Source organism: Vipera berus, assembly GCF_964194415.1.
Source record: "Vipera berus genome assembly, chromosome: 3".
Classification (NCBI taxonomy): Eukaryota; Metazoa; Chordata; class Lepidosauria; order Squamata; family Viperidae; genus Vipera; species Vipera berus.
In genome coordinates, this window is record NC_138204.1 from 156,951,111 (window position 1) to 156,966,298 (window position 15,188).

The window sequence follows — 15,188 nt, forward strand, 5'->3', positions numbered from 1 at the left end:
TTTAATGGAAAGGTAATAAAGATGAAAGACTTAACGTTTTAACTGATGGATCCCTTAAGTCACAGGTGTCAAACTCGATCATGTCACATGATGCATCGGGACGTATTACAACGTTTTTTGCCTTTGCAAAGCCGGAGTGGGCATGGCCTGCGCGTGACACCCCTGTCTTAAGTGAATGAAGATAAATTTATTATGTTTTGAATGGCAATGATATATTCTGAAAATCACTATATGTTTGGGATGATATGAAAGCTCCATGTTAAAGAAAAACAGAATGAAAGCAGAAAAGGCCCATCTCCCCCTCTCTTTTTTTGTAATCTTAAACAGGTTTGTATTATTTTTACTTATCCTTTGCAAAGCCGGAGTGGGCATGGCCTGCGCGTGACACCCCCTGTCTTAAGTGAATGAAGATAAATTTATTATGTTTTGAATGGCAATGATATATTCTGAAAATCACTATATGTTTGGGATGATATGAAAGCTCCATGTTAAAGAAAAACAGAATGAAAGCAGAAAAGGCCCATCTCCCCCTCTTTTTTTTTTGTAATCTTAAACAGGTTTGTATTATTTTTACTTATCCTTAGAAACTGGACTCTTTCTAGGCATGAGGTCTTTTTCTTAAAAAAAAAATGATTTGCCACGATACCAGATCTTTACTACCATACTTACAGATATTTTCAAATTTAGCAACCATACGTATAGTTTGAAAGCATGTATGTATAGGACACAGGTCTGCAACCCGCGGCTCCGGAGCCGCATGCGGCTCTTTCAGCCGTCTCCTGCGGCTCCCAGTCCTCTGCCATGTGCAGTCCAAAAAAAAAAAAGTGGGACTAAAAAACTTCAACCAATCAATTCAAATATGCAGGGTAGGTGCATATCTCCCCTTGGCTCCACTCTTCAGTCAAACCCTGTTCTGCACATGTGCGCATGTACGCGCATGCGCGCACATTTTTTGCGGCTCCCAGTTTTTCCTTTTGTGAGGGAACCGGTTCCGAGTGGCTCTTTCACTGTTTCAGGTTCCTGACCCCTGGTATAGGATATACACATGTTTAAAAAATACATTTTAAGTAATTATAATATTCTAAACAGAAATGAATAATGCAGCGCAACTGTCAGTCCTCATTTTTAGAGAGAAAGTTGGGGGCAAAAATTGTGGGTAAATCACCACTATTCTATAAGAGAATGGCCTTCTTTCCGTATTGTCTTTAAGGCAGGGGTGTCAAACTCAATTTCATTGAGGGCTGCATCAGCATTGCGGTTGCCCTCAAGGGGCCGGGTGGGTATGGCCAGGGTGGGCGTGGCCTACTGGGTAGGCGTGGCTAGAGTACGTATGGCCTACTGGGTGGGCGTGGCCAGCTCTACATCGTTCGCATCAAGGGTGCCTATGGGGGCCTGGGCAGGAGTGGGACAGATCTGAGGGTCTCTGGCAGAAGGAGGGTCTCTGGGCCAGGGCCAAGGCAGTGGGGGCCGTTCCGTCACTGTTTCCAGGATGGCTTCGTGGGCCACATGAAACCACTTCACGGGCCGGATCCGGCCCCCAGGCCTTGTGTTTGACATGTCTGCTTTAAGGTCACTGGGAGTGTAAGCTTATGGGCAGGTTGCACACTAGTTAAATTTTACACACACTTAAATGCGTGCTAAGTTTCCCATGTTCTGAATAAACAGGATTCTTTAATTACAATTTCTCTTAATTTATTTTTAGCTCAGTACTGATAAATTTGCCTCTTATTTTACATTCTAATATGAGTGATCTATATAACTACAATATTTATTGTAATACCTTAACACTTTGGGCCTTTTTTTAGCACAGTAAACAACTCAGTTTTGGACAGTGTAACAGGTTTTAACAGAGAGAGAAAAACAACCCTTATTTAAAATTTCTGCTTTGTCATCTGATACAAAATTCTATCGAAACCCAACTAGAATGTCTTGAAATAGTTATTAGTTACCCAAAATAATGTTTATACAGTATATTGCACAGTTGCAAGTAATTGCTGCTTATTAAATGAAAACTCTCTGTTAAGTACTTTAGGAACATTTTAGCTAATGTGCATGTAATGTTCTTTGTTTAGTATAGAACTTTTTGTTTTCAGAACTACAAGATGCTGGAAAGTTGACAAATTAGATCATTTAAGACAGATGCCTGCCTTGGGGAAAATATTTTTTTTAGATTTCCTGTTTCTGCCTTTTATTTCAGTAACATTTGCAGTTGCTATAAGAACTGTACCTGCACAGTGTTTAACCCTTTCACACACTAGTTCACACTAATTCTGAGATTTGTGGCTTGAACAGGAATTATAGAATACTGTTTCAGCAAGCTTGTTTTTCTCTATCTTCCAATCCACAAATAGTTGTTTCTTTCCATTTTAAAAAATGTTTACACCTGACATTAAACAAGTAGCATTCAAGGTGGCAACAACATTTATACAAAAGAAAATATAATACAGGTAGTCCTCGACTGACGACCACAATTGAACCCAAATTTTCTGTTGCTAAATGAAATAGTTGTTAAGTGGATTTTGCCCCATTTTATTTTCTGGCCACAATTGTTAAGTGTATCATTGCAGCTGTTAGGTGAGTAACATGGTTGTTAAGTGAATCTGGCTTCCCCATTGACTTTCCTTGTCAGAAGTTTGCAAAAGATGGTCACATGACCCTGGGACACTGCAACCGTCGTAAATATGAGTCAGTTGCCAAGTGTCTGAATTTTGATCATGTGATGTTGCAACAGTGATAACTGTGAAAAATGCTCATAAGTCACTTCAGTGCCGTTGCAACTTCAGTCATTAAACAAACTGTTGTAAATGGAAATAAAATCTAAGACAGAATAAAGTGCAAAGGGAATTGAATTGTTTTCCTTGCCATATATATAATAATAAGGGATCATTGTAACCAAATAGTTTCTCTATGTATGTGTGTGTGTACTTATGTGAGGAATGGCTATGTAGCAGCTGAGAGTAAAAGCTTAAATTAGTGTAGTTCTATGCATCCAAATATGGCCCATCCTACTTCCCAAATAAAAAAACTCTTTTTCAAGGAATTGGGCTCTTAATGAGTCAAGTGGTTTGTAATTGCTGAAACTCTATCATGTGAAAAAACACATTTTATTGAGCAGCAATATCTTAAGTACATAGACTTGGAAGTTTGTATCTACTTGCTGAGATAATGGCTTCTAATGTGGTCTCAAAATAGTCTCAACATATCAGAGGCATTCGTTCCAAGAACAAATGAATAAATGAAATAATATAAGATACATAACTTAGGAAAAGTGTAACAGTATAGAATTATTCATTTTACTTATAAAAATAGTAATTTATTGCTTTAATTCAAATAGTTTATAAAATAGCTCTGTTAAACAGTTGCTTTTCTTTCATTTCGTTCTCTGCAGCAATCATAAATTAACACAAGTTTTTACTCTACCATATATGCAGTCCAATATTAGTTGTCTATGCCAGTTCTCTATTGTTGCCCTCTAAAGCAGGGGTGTCAAACTGGTGGCCTGCAGGCCAGATGCATCACATGTAGGCCACGCCCACCCCGGCTCCACAAAGGCAAAAAGCATTGCAATACATCATGATACAACACGTAACGCGATCGAGTTTGACACCCATGCTCTAAAGTAACTAAGAAATGGAAGCTTGTCTTTGAATTATGTTTATTTATTGTTTATTTAATTACTTTATATCCAGGATGGATTATGACAGTTGTATTAAAATATTAGACTTGAAAATAAGTGCAAACTAAGTACAAAATAAAGATCAAAATAAGATGATGTGAAATATAGAATGATATACTCAGATATTACACTTTAAGAAGCCAAGAGTAGGGTATTTTTTCCCCTTAACACTGAAAAAGATCACACTGGGATTCAGGATATAGTTAAAGCAGTTGGTAGAGGTGACATAGGCAAGCATGTCTTGTTGATCTTAGAATAGATGTATATAATACTGTGTGGTAGACACTGTTTCAGATGCTAGATTCATGTTTATTTGGCTTCTAGAAGTAAGCACCAGCACATGGATTTCCCCCCGGTATTTAAAGCTAATGTATTACTTAAGCACAGTGGCAATATTTTTACACAGTCCCAAATTTTGGTAATTATATTTTGAATTTGAACTTTGAGTCTGATCTTTTAAGAGTATTCAAAGAAGCAGTTTTAAAAGGAGATAGTGTGATTATGGAATCTGAACATTTCTAGAGCATTTATCTTTATAAACAAGCTACCCATATTCAGGAGGAGCCAAATATCTAGTCCACTTACTAACCATAACTAGTGAAAATGTATTTCCTGTCAAGACCATTAGAGGCTCTGATAAAACTGAATCAAGGAATATTTCAGATCTACGAATTAATTTATTTGCAACTCCATCCAAACTAGATTCAGTATCATCTTCTGGACATAAGAACAACTCACAGACTGTTTATTCATTTTATTTGTCATAGTCCTCCTCCAATCAGTTACTGGATTTGACCCCAATTAACATCTTTACCTGAATCAGGTGTAACGAAGGTGGGTTTCATGAGCATGGATATGAAATTTGGAGAGCCTCTGTGGTCTCATATAGGTACAAAAGGCAAGGTGAACAAATTGTAATCATATGGGATTTCATAGCATGTCCTAGGAACTAACATTTAAATTGAGGGGTTCCTTTTGACTATATACTGTATGTAGTTTATGAGCATGGTAGTTTAGTATACTGCCCATAGTCACTAATTACCAATGACCAGATTGCAATTAAATTGAGTGTTTTGGTTCAAAACATAAAATCATTTGAGTTTCTGAATAGTGTTCACCTCAATGATCTGATCAGTACATCAATCTCATTCAGAAAATCAATTTGATTTGGAGATGTAACTAAATCATCTTCATAGTAAATCTCTAAATCTCAAACCTTTTGTACAGCCCTAATTCTTTTCTATGCAGTTGCAGCTTAGCAATCACCAATCCAAAGCAGATAACAAAGTACCTCTATTTCCACGTATCATACTTCTGTCATACTGGTTTTTCACTTAATTATAATATATACTTTGTAAGTGATTAAAAATGGCATCTTTGTAAAGACGATTTACAATAATGAAAATACCGTAATTTGCATAACACTCTGTATTACATGCTGTTCATCTGAGGAAAAAGTTTGAGATTTAATACAAAAGCTTTTGGAGCAGCTTTATGGAAAGGCACGAACAGAATGAAATTCTTGTTTGAGACTAATTAGATTTAGTATAATTCAATGCCATTAAAATTGTTCTAGTGTTAAAGTGTCTCTGGGAACAGATATATTATTACTCCATGGATTGTAGCATTCCGATCAATGTTTGTCTTCACTTGGGTTCAGAAATAAGTCTAAGTAACACAGTTTAATAATTTTCACTGAAGGTTAAATTTTGCCAGTTGTCCCTTAGCACCACACCACATTGCATTGCCTGCCCCCATTTAACACTTAAGTTGCCTTTTCAGATCCTTTGCTCTATTCATACTCTGATTATTCTGTGACAAAATAAATAACTTACCAGAGGTTTATATTCAAATAATCATTTTTAATGAAAGTCTAATTCTAGGATTTACTCAGTTATATAGATGCTTGGGAAAGGGCTTACAAATGTACTAGATGTATTTACAAATTAGACAATGTAATAGGCAGATGTTCTTTTACAAATTTATTGATTAATTGTGTTATCTACAAATAGAACATATGTGAAGTTTTGCAGTGATATCATCCCACAGAAAACAATAGGAAAAACATGGGAAACTAACAATCATGTATTACATACCAGTCCAAAACACTCTCACACCCCCAAGTATTTTATTTAAAGCATTATTGTTATTTAAAATAAAAGATCATGAACAATCATAAACATGCCACTAGTGAGGTCAGGAAAAAAATGACCCAAGTCATTCTAGAAATGCTGTCATTTGTTCTGAAAGTGGATCAAATCAAGTACATAAGCCTAAGAATCACACCACTGATATTATGAAGCTCTATGCACCATCCTACTATGGATGTGATAAAGCTTTATGGACAGACTTCTTACATGTTTCCTTAAAATATATACCCTAAGGGATTCATTCAGTGGGAAATAGCATACAGAGGAAATGTGTGTAGGACTTGGTTATAGAAACATAGACAATATGCAGAATAAATCTGAGTAATTTCAACATGCCTCAGGCAGGCCATGTGCTGCAAGTTGGAAATCTGATTTAATCCATTCATCCACAAACTAAAAGAAAATGCTACTTGTTGGTCCTTAGCTGACATTATGAGAATATAAAGTAACAAATAGCACACATATACATAATACCTCAATACATGTACACAAAATGTTCATATACATAGTACATTATACATTGTCTTGGTCATCCCTAGTTCACTAACCGATGTCTGAAATTGTTGAAACAATTCTACAAAGCTAAAAGGAAGATGGACTTAACACTGCTTTTTTTCTTTGTTAAACCTTAAATCCCATTTAAAGCTGGAAGGAATATATTTAGATGGACCCCTTGCAGCTTTTCTAGGCCTCCTCAACATTTTGTACTTTATACTACATCATTGTGGAACTACAATTGCAAAACACTGGTTTTGTTTCTTGAATTCTAGACAATCTACATGCAAATTCTGATTCAATGATACTTTGTCTAAAATAAATGAAAATAGATCAACATTACCACTATTTATTCTTAAATTATATATCAAGCAATGCTCTCACTTAAGGTTTGCCCAACATGGAGCTCAAATACCAAGAACAGAAATATAAATCTATCCAAGATGTTGGGTTTGATGCATCATGAACACTTTTCATGAAAAATCTAAATCAAGTTACTCCAATATGGAAATAGAACTCCCTCTTAGACACCAAAAATCAGGTCCGAATGTGAATGTTTAATTTGATTGATTTATTCCTAAAAGCCTATGTACAGGAATCTTCTCAATTAAGGGTCAGCACCTGGTTATAGAGTAATGGCAATCAATGGGGGTTAGACTTAGTTCTTTGTGGCTACATAATGATTCTAGGTTGATCTCTCTTTTTACTCCTCCCCCTGGCTCTGCCAGTCCTTCTCCTACACTCCCTTTCTGCAAAGTACCTTCAAAACTTATGTTTTGTATTGTTTATCTTGGTTGTTAAAATATTTATTTGATTTATACGTTATTTGTCTATTCATTTGAATATTTAGAATGATTAGCAACAGTTAAAATAAAAAAGTTAAATCCTTATTTAAATTATTTAACATGTCTCTTAAATAGGTCTTTCCGTGTATATATCACTTGCATGAAACATCCAGGACTTCCCTATTTATCAAAAGGATGGTAAAGGATGTCCTAAACTTCTGTGTTTTGCATACACTTAGATAATTGAGTAAGTCCATGTCATTTAGAATCACATCATCACATCATCTCTATCTGTTCAGGTAGGATGGAGGGGAGGAACTTTACACCATGTAAATGCTATTATATGCTTACTATATAGTTCCTGGAGTTCCTTTCTACAAGCTATTAACTTTCCTATGTTGACTACAGTTACTCCTAACTTACAACAGCACGCCATGGTTTGTGCCATGCTCTTGGGGGCCCCTGATGTTTGGCACCTCCTGCAGGCAATTGCTTTACACCCCACTGTGGAGGCATCCAGGCATTTGGCTTTTTCTAGATATGGTGTCTTTTTGCCACACTGCTGGTTGACAACTACAACTAGATGACAACTACAGCTTCTTCTCTTAGCCTCCCTCTCCTCGTGTCGCACTGCAGCACCTCCATAACTCACGTGCAGCCTTCCAGTGGGTTTCCGCCACTCCTGAGTCACCCCCATGCTCCTTACTTGGGATTCCCTCTGCTTAACGATCTATAAAATCGCCTAAGAACTGCAAGGGAAATTGCTGGAATTGTAGTCATTAAGTGAAGTGGTCATGTGACATCTTGTTTAACAACCTATTCACTCGCTGACAGAGATTCCAGTCTCAATTGTCTTGTCTAGTCATTAAAAACTATCTTACTTTCAAATTGCAAACAACTTAAAAAAAACCTGACATGATATCCCTTTTGAAATAAGCAAGCAATATAAAATTTCTCTATTACCAGGGCATCGACAGCAAACTAAGATTTTATCAGATCAGGAAACATATACCGTGATGTCATGATGCATTGTGCATTTGCACTGTGACATTATTATTTCACAATGCAAGTTTCACCATTTGTTCTTCCTGTAGACTGTCAAACTGATGTCCACAAATATTTTGACACTAATTTAATATTAGTTGAGAAAGATAACCATAGAGTAAAAATATCTACATTGCAAACATTGTAGAAGGCATTTTTAGGAAGCCAATCTGGCAACTGGATGGGATATTTAAAAATCAAAACTATTGCTTACACTGCTTTATATTAGAGGCATAGGTGTTCCTTAGGAGTGGTTGCTGTTAAGCTACACCAGGCTACATTTTACAGCAAATTTGATCTTAAATGCTAATATTTTTTTAAAAAGTTATAAGTAGCCAAATAAAAGAAATATATATATATATTTGTTGTCATCAAATGTGAATTGGAAGAGATCTTAATATTGCACTCTGTTAAATCTTCACTGACGGATGGCTATCCAATTCCTATTTGAAAACCTCCAGCATGGGAAGACCACCACTGTTTTACAATTCAACAATTCTTATGAAAAAAGTACCTAACAATCAGGAGTCTCCCTGAATCTCCCTTCTTTTAATTCTAATCTATTGCTCCTTATCCTGCTCCCAGTTTCAGCAGAAATCAGGTCTGTGCCATTTTGTATCATTGTCAGATTTTCTATCAGACTTCACTTTTGCAAGCTAAATATGCCCAATTCCATCTAACTGGAATTGAGCCTGGTTTCCAGAATCCTCCTTATCCTGGTAGGTTTTTGTAGAACTCCAAGTGTGGTCTAACTAGCACACTACAGGTAGTCCTCAACTTACAACAGTTCGTTTAGTAGCCGTCCAAAGTTCCAACAGTACTGAAAAAAGTGACTTATGACTGTTTTCACACTTAACAACCATTGCAGCAGCCACATGCTCACATGATCAAAATTGGGATGCTTGGCAACCATTACATATTTATGACAGTTGCAGTGTCCTGGGGTTGTGTGTGATCACCTTTTGCGACCTTCTGACAAGCAAAATCCTCTTTTTCTCACTGATAATTTCCCAGCAGTAAAATAAAATAACCTGACTGGTATTTTCTGATCTTAGCCTCAGTCCAGAAAAAGGAAGGCAAAAGGACCTTAGTAGTGTCTTATAAGAAGACTTCTACATTTTCATTTATTGCATTTTTCATGCATTGTTTTATTATCATCATTGTCATCAACACAACTCCATATAGTAAATCCGGAATCAAAGTATATAATTACATTTCTTCCTCTTATATTTTCAATGAATGATATAGATTTTTCCACAGCACTAAGCTTTGCTTTTCATAAGATTATCCACTGCTCGTATTTTTTAAAAAAAACCTCACTACTGTTACAATAGATATTTGAATGATTTCATCAAATGTTTCTTTTGTAATTTATTCTTCAAAAGAATTCATTCTGTCAGGTTATCAATTTAATGTTAGTTTAAAAAAAAGAAATGAAAAAATGAACTCCTTTAATCAGACAAGTCACTGACATAATATTTTACTTAGCATTAAAGTAATTAGAAATGCTATCCTTATTTAATTCATGTGTCTTTAAGCAGAGCTTCACAGCAAAATCCACTGGGAACTTTCAAACCTACTTCAGCCTACTAATAATTGCAATCAATATTTCAATATAGGTAGTCAACTTAGGACCCAAATTGAGCCCATTGCTAAGCAAAACAGTTGTTAAGTGAGTTTTGCTCCATTTTACCACCTTTCTGGCCACAGATGTGAATAGCAATAGCACATAGACTTATATACCACTTCATAGTGCTTTACAGCACTCTCTAAGTAGTTTACAGAGTCACCATGTTGCCCCCAACTATCTGGGTACACATTTTACCAATCTCAGAAGGATGAAAAGCTGAGTTAACTTTGAGCCCATCAGGATCAAACTCCTGGCAGTGACTAGAGTCAGCCTGCAATACTGCATTTTAACCACTGCACCACCATGGCTCCCTGTAGAATCACTACAGTTGTAAAGTTGGTAACATGGTTGTTACATGAATCTGGCTTCCCCATTAACTTCGCTTATCAGAAGATCACAAAAGGTGATCCCATGATCCTGGGACACTGCAACTGTCATAAATACATGCCAGTTGCCAAGTGTCTGAATTTTTATCACATGACCATGGGGATGCTACAACAGTTGTAAGTGTGAAAAGCAGTCATAAGTTGCTTTTTTCAGTGCCATTCTAGCTTTGAATGGACACTAAATGAATGGTTGTAAGTTGAGTACTACCTGTAACAACAATACCCATACTTCTGGAAACCATACAATTGAACAAGCAGATATCTTTTACTTGTAAACTGGCTTGCCTTTTCATCATGGTGAATTACCATATTGGAAAGTTTGACTTTATTTGAAGTTACCTATACATTCATATGGCTTAGCATAGTAGCTATCTAATTCACAAATCTAAATTGATTTGTATTTCAAGCAAATTATAGAACAAAAATAACATGAAAATATATCCAAATTAGATCATATTCAACTTAATCAAGTTAATAAAAACTTCATTGTACGGTATGTACTCTGCTTTAAAATGTCAGTGCTGATTGTTTTCCTGTAAACTGTATTGGATAACAGTTTAAGTTTCATCCAAGAATTATATGCCAAATATGCCAATATAATAAATTATAATCTGGATTTTGAAAGCTAGATCATGAGCCAACTAAAATTAAACATGTTTAAATCCTATTATCTTAATAAATAAGACAAAAAAATAAATATTGACCCTTGTGCTGAATATTGTATTGCTAAGAGGACAGAAAAGAGATGATGTTTCTGGGAAGATGAGAAAAGTCATAATTGCAATGTTAATTCTATTTGTACCGATGCCAAGAAAGCCTTTTAGAAATGTAAAGGCATTATTCTATTTTGTAACTGATGAAGATAATATATGCTTTTAACAACGGGTTTTTCCTATACAGAAAAGCAATAGCTATTGGTTTAGCGGCAGGAAGGACAAAGGAGACGCGTCTTCGTTAACAGGTTTATTTAGTCAGCCCGGACAACGGGAACGGTAAAACGCATGCTTATATAGGTAGCTGTCTAACGGGACAGCAAATCAGCTGGGCGCATTTTCCCTCCAAGACAGGGGGCCAATCAGTCAGCTGTTAGGGCAGAAATTTCCCCAGCGACAGCGCTTAGCAGGTAACTAGGCAGGGAATCCTGTCAGCTGGTTTTGGCGGGCGGCCGGTGTTTGACAGCTTGTCGCCGCGACTGCGCATGCGCCAACTTTGACAGCTCGCGGCGGCCGCCGGGGGTTGCCGCGAGTTTGACAGATGAGTGGTGAATGCGCATGCGTCAGTATTTGACAGCTCGCGGCTGCCGCTGTGGGGTAGCCGCGGTTTTGACAGTTCGCGGCTGTGTGCGCATGCGTGGCGTTTGACAGCTGTCAAACGGCCGCGTGTGCTTGCGGGAGCGTCTGCGCATGTGTCAGATTTGACAGCTGTCAGTGCGGCCGCGTAAATGCGGCCTATGACAGCTGTCATTATGGTTTGCAGAACATTGCACCCCTTTCCCCCCCCCTTGAACTGAACAAGGTAATTATTTTTAACTTTTAACAGTGTTAGAACTTGTTGGCGCATTCCCGGCCCATTCGAAGTCCAGTAAGTATGCTGGCGGCCTTTTCTGTCGTGTGGATCTGCGAGGTGACGGTTTCTCCATTGTTGCGGGGGCTTCCTCGGGAGGAAGGTCGGCTGGATCGGGGACATTCTCTGGGTGAACGGTGCTGGGGGGTGCAGGATCTTCCGCCGCTGTTTCTGGCGTGGAGGTGTTGGGGGGTGACCTGGGTCGGAGTTGATCTGCATGTCTCCGTAGTGTGAGTCCCGAGCCAGCATTTATGGTGTATGACAGGGGCCCGGTTTGATCGAGAACCACCCCCTGGGTCCATTTATCCCTTCCCCCATAATTTCGGGCCCAGACATTTTGTCCCTTAGAGAATGTTTTGTGTGGCAAGTTGTTGGTTTTTTCGGCCGCTGGTCTGTCTGGGTGCAGTCTGTCAAGTCGAGTGACCAGTCGGCGACCCCATCTTAGTTCCGCTGGGGATTTACCGGTGGTTGACACGGGAGTGGAGTGGTGAGCGAGGAGGAAGCGGGCGAGTCGACGGTGCCAGTTCCCGACGATCATTCTGCGCAGAGAGTCTTTGGTGGTCTTTACCATGACCTCTGCGAGGCCATTGCTGGACGGGTGGAACGGAGCCGATGTTGCGTGTCTAATACAGTTCCTCCTCGTGAAGATCTGGAAATCACGGGAGGTAAATTGAGGTCCGTTGTCAGTGATTATGACATCTGGTAGACCGTGGGTGGCAAAAACTCCCCTTAAGGCTTGAATAGTGGCCTCTGATGTGGTGCTTGAAACCGGCAGAACCTCCAGCCATTTAGAGTAACTATCTACAATAATTAAAAATGTTTGTCCCTGGAACGGTCCTGCGTAATCGAGGTGGATGCGGGACCAAGGATTGGAAGTGGTTTCCCATTTGTGGACCGGGGCGTGTGGAGGGGAGGGTCTGGTTTGCTGGCAGAGATAGCAGCCGGCTACATGCTGCTCGATGTCCCTGTCTAAGGATGGCCACCAGATGTAGCTGCGTGCCAGAGCCTTCATTTTTGAGATGCCAGGGTGGCCCTCATGTAGTGTTTGGAGAACTTTTGCTCTGTGGCATGAGGGGATTATTACCCTGCAGCCCCAAAGGATGCAGCCTAAATGTGTTGAAAGCTCTTGTCTTTTTGCAAAATAAGGTTGGATGGAGGGTGAGGGGCAGGTTGATTGCCAACCTGATGTGACCCATGAGAGTACCCTGCTGAGGGTGGGGTCCCTGGTTGTGGCAAGTGCGATGTCTCTAGCTGTTACTGGGCATTCAGTGAGTTCTTGTATGGCCAGGACTTGGCCGGCTGGGGCTGGATCAGGGTCTATTTGGGGAAGTGGGAGCCTGCTAAGGCCGTCTGCGTGGGACATTTCCTTCCCAGGCTTGTAGATTAACTGATAGGAGTAGGCAGAGAGGAATGTCGTCCAGCGAAGCATTCGCGGGGATAAAATTTGCGGGGTTTGGCGGTCCCATGTGAATATGCCCAGGAGAGGTTTGTGGTCTGTATAGATTTTAAAGGGTCTGCCATAGAGGTAATCATGGAATTTTTTAATTCCAGCCACAATAGCCAGGGCTTCTTTATCTATTTGCGCGTAATTGCGCTCGGTTTTTGAAAGTGTCCTTGAGTAGTAAGCGATCGGGGCTTGCGTGCCATCGTTAAGGGAGTGGCTGAGGACTGCCCCGATGCCATAAGGGGAAGCATCGCAGGCGATGCATAGGGGTTTTGTTTCGTTGTAGTGCGATATGGTTGTATCGCTGGAAAGTAATTTTTTTAGCTGTTTAAAGCTGTCATTGTGAAGTGGAGTCCACTTCCAGGGGGCCCCTTTGTCCAGGAGCCTATGAAGGGGTTCTGCTATTGTGGCTTTTGCGGGTAGAAATGAATGGTAGAAATTTAGGAGCCCTAGGAATGCCTGGAGCTCCGTTCTATTTTTTGGGGGGGGTGCGGCTTGTATTGCCTGTATTTTTGCGTTGGTGGGGTGAATGCCCTTGCCGTCTATTTTGTACCCCAGGAATTCTGCGGAGGGCACTCCGATTGAACACTTCTCACGTTTTAATTTTAAACCAGCTGCGCGGAATCTCGAGAGGACTTCGTGCAGCCTGGTTGCTAGGGACTGGGTGGAATCGCCCGCGATGAGGACGTCGTCAAAATACGGGCAGACTCCGGGGATGCCTTTGAGGGTGCGCTCCATGACTTCCTGGAATATTCCAGGTGCCACGGAGATGCCAAATTGGAGGCGGTTCACCCTGAACGCCCCTCTGTGCGTCACTATGGTTTGGGCTTCTGCGGTTTCCCTGGTTACAGGGAGTTGCAGGAAGGCATGTGCCAAGTCTAGTTTGGCGAAAATGGAGCCGGACCCTATTTCCGATAGAACATCTCTTACTGACGGAACTGGGTACGCATGCGGGTTGAGTGCGCGGTTGAGGGTCGCTTTATAGTCTGCGCAGATTCTGACGTCACCATTGGGTTTGACAGGTGTCACTATGGGGGTTTCCCAAGTTCCGCTGTCAGTGGGTTCTAGGACTCCTAGTTTGAGCAAGCGGTCTAGTTCTTTGTCTATTTTTGGTTTTAGGGCGAAGGGAACTTTCCTGGCTTTTATTCTAACTGGTCCGACCTCTGGTTTGAACTTGAGGTCGATGGGGGGGCCATTGTATTTGCCCAGTGAGCCGTCAAACACATCCGCAAATTTTTTGCAGATAGTATCTAAAGAGTCGGTTTGGATGCGGTTTGTTCCCTCGAGGCGAATGCCTAATGCCTCAAACCAATCTAGTCCTATTAAACTAGTTCTTGGTTGCTTAGTTATTTGGGCTGTTAAGTGGCCTGAGAATTTTTTAAAATCGACTTTCAGGACGGCTTGTCCCCTTAAGTCTATTTGCGCCCCTTGAAAATCTGCCAGCAAGACCCTGGAGGGTTGGATAGGAATGTGGTGGTTTGTTTTGGTGGCTATCTTTTGGAGGGTGTCTCCCGACAGGATTGAAACGGAGGATCCTGAGTCGACCTCCATTTCACAGGGGATTCCCTGTATTTTGACCCACGTCCTAACTTTGGCTCTGGGGATGTTGTTAGCGGGGGTTTTAGTTAAGGAGCAAACGGACCCTATGACCTTTGGTTGAGGGCGGGGAGGGACTGTCCTACCTGCGGGGATCTCGTCAAGGTCGTGGAGGGTCTCCCGGTTTAGGCTGCGACATGCTGATCGGATGTGGCCGGTCTTGCCACAGCCGTGGCACTTTGCGTTCCTAAACCTGCAGGTGGCTCGGGCATGGCTTCCGCCGCAACTGGCACACTTTGCTCTGGCGTTGGTCTGCGGCTTCTTCGTGTTGGGGCCCGATTGTCGGTCTTGGTTGCGGCTCCTTTCCCGGCCGGCGGTCATCCGGTTGAAGCGGGAGAGGATCGCATCGACCCCGGATTCGGGCTCCGGCGGCCCCTGGCCGAGCTCCCTGGCCTGATGGACAGAGTTGCCCGGGTTTT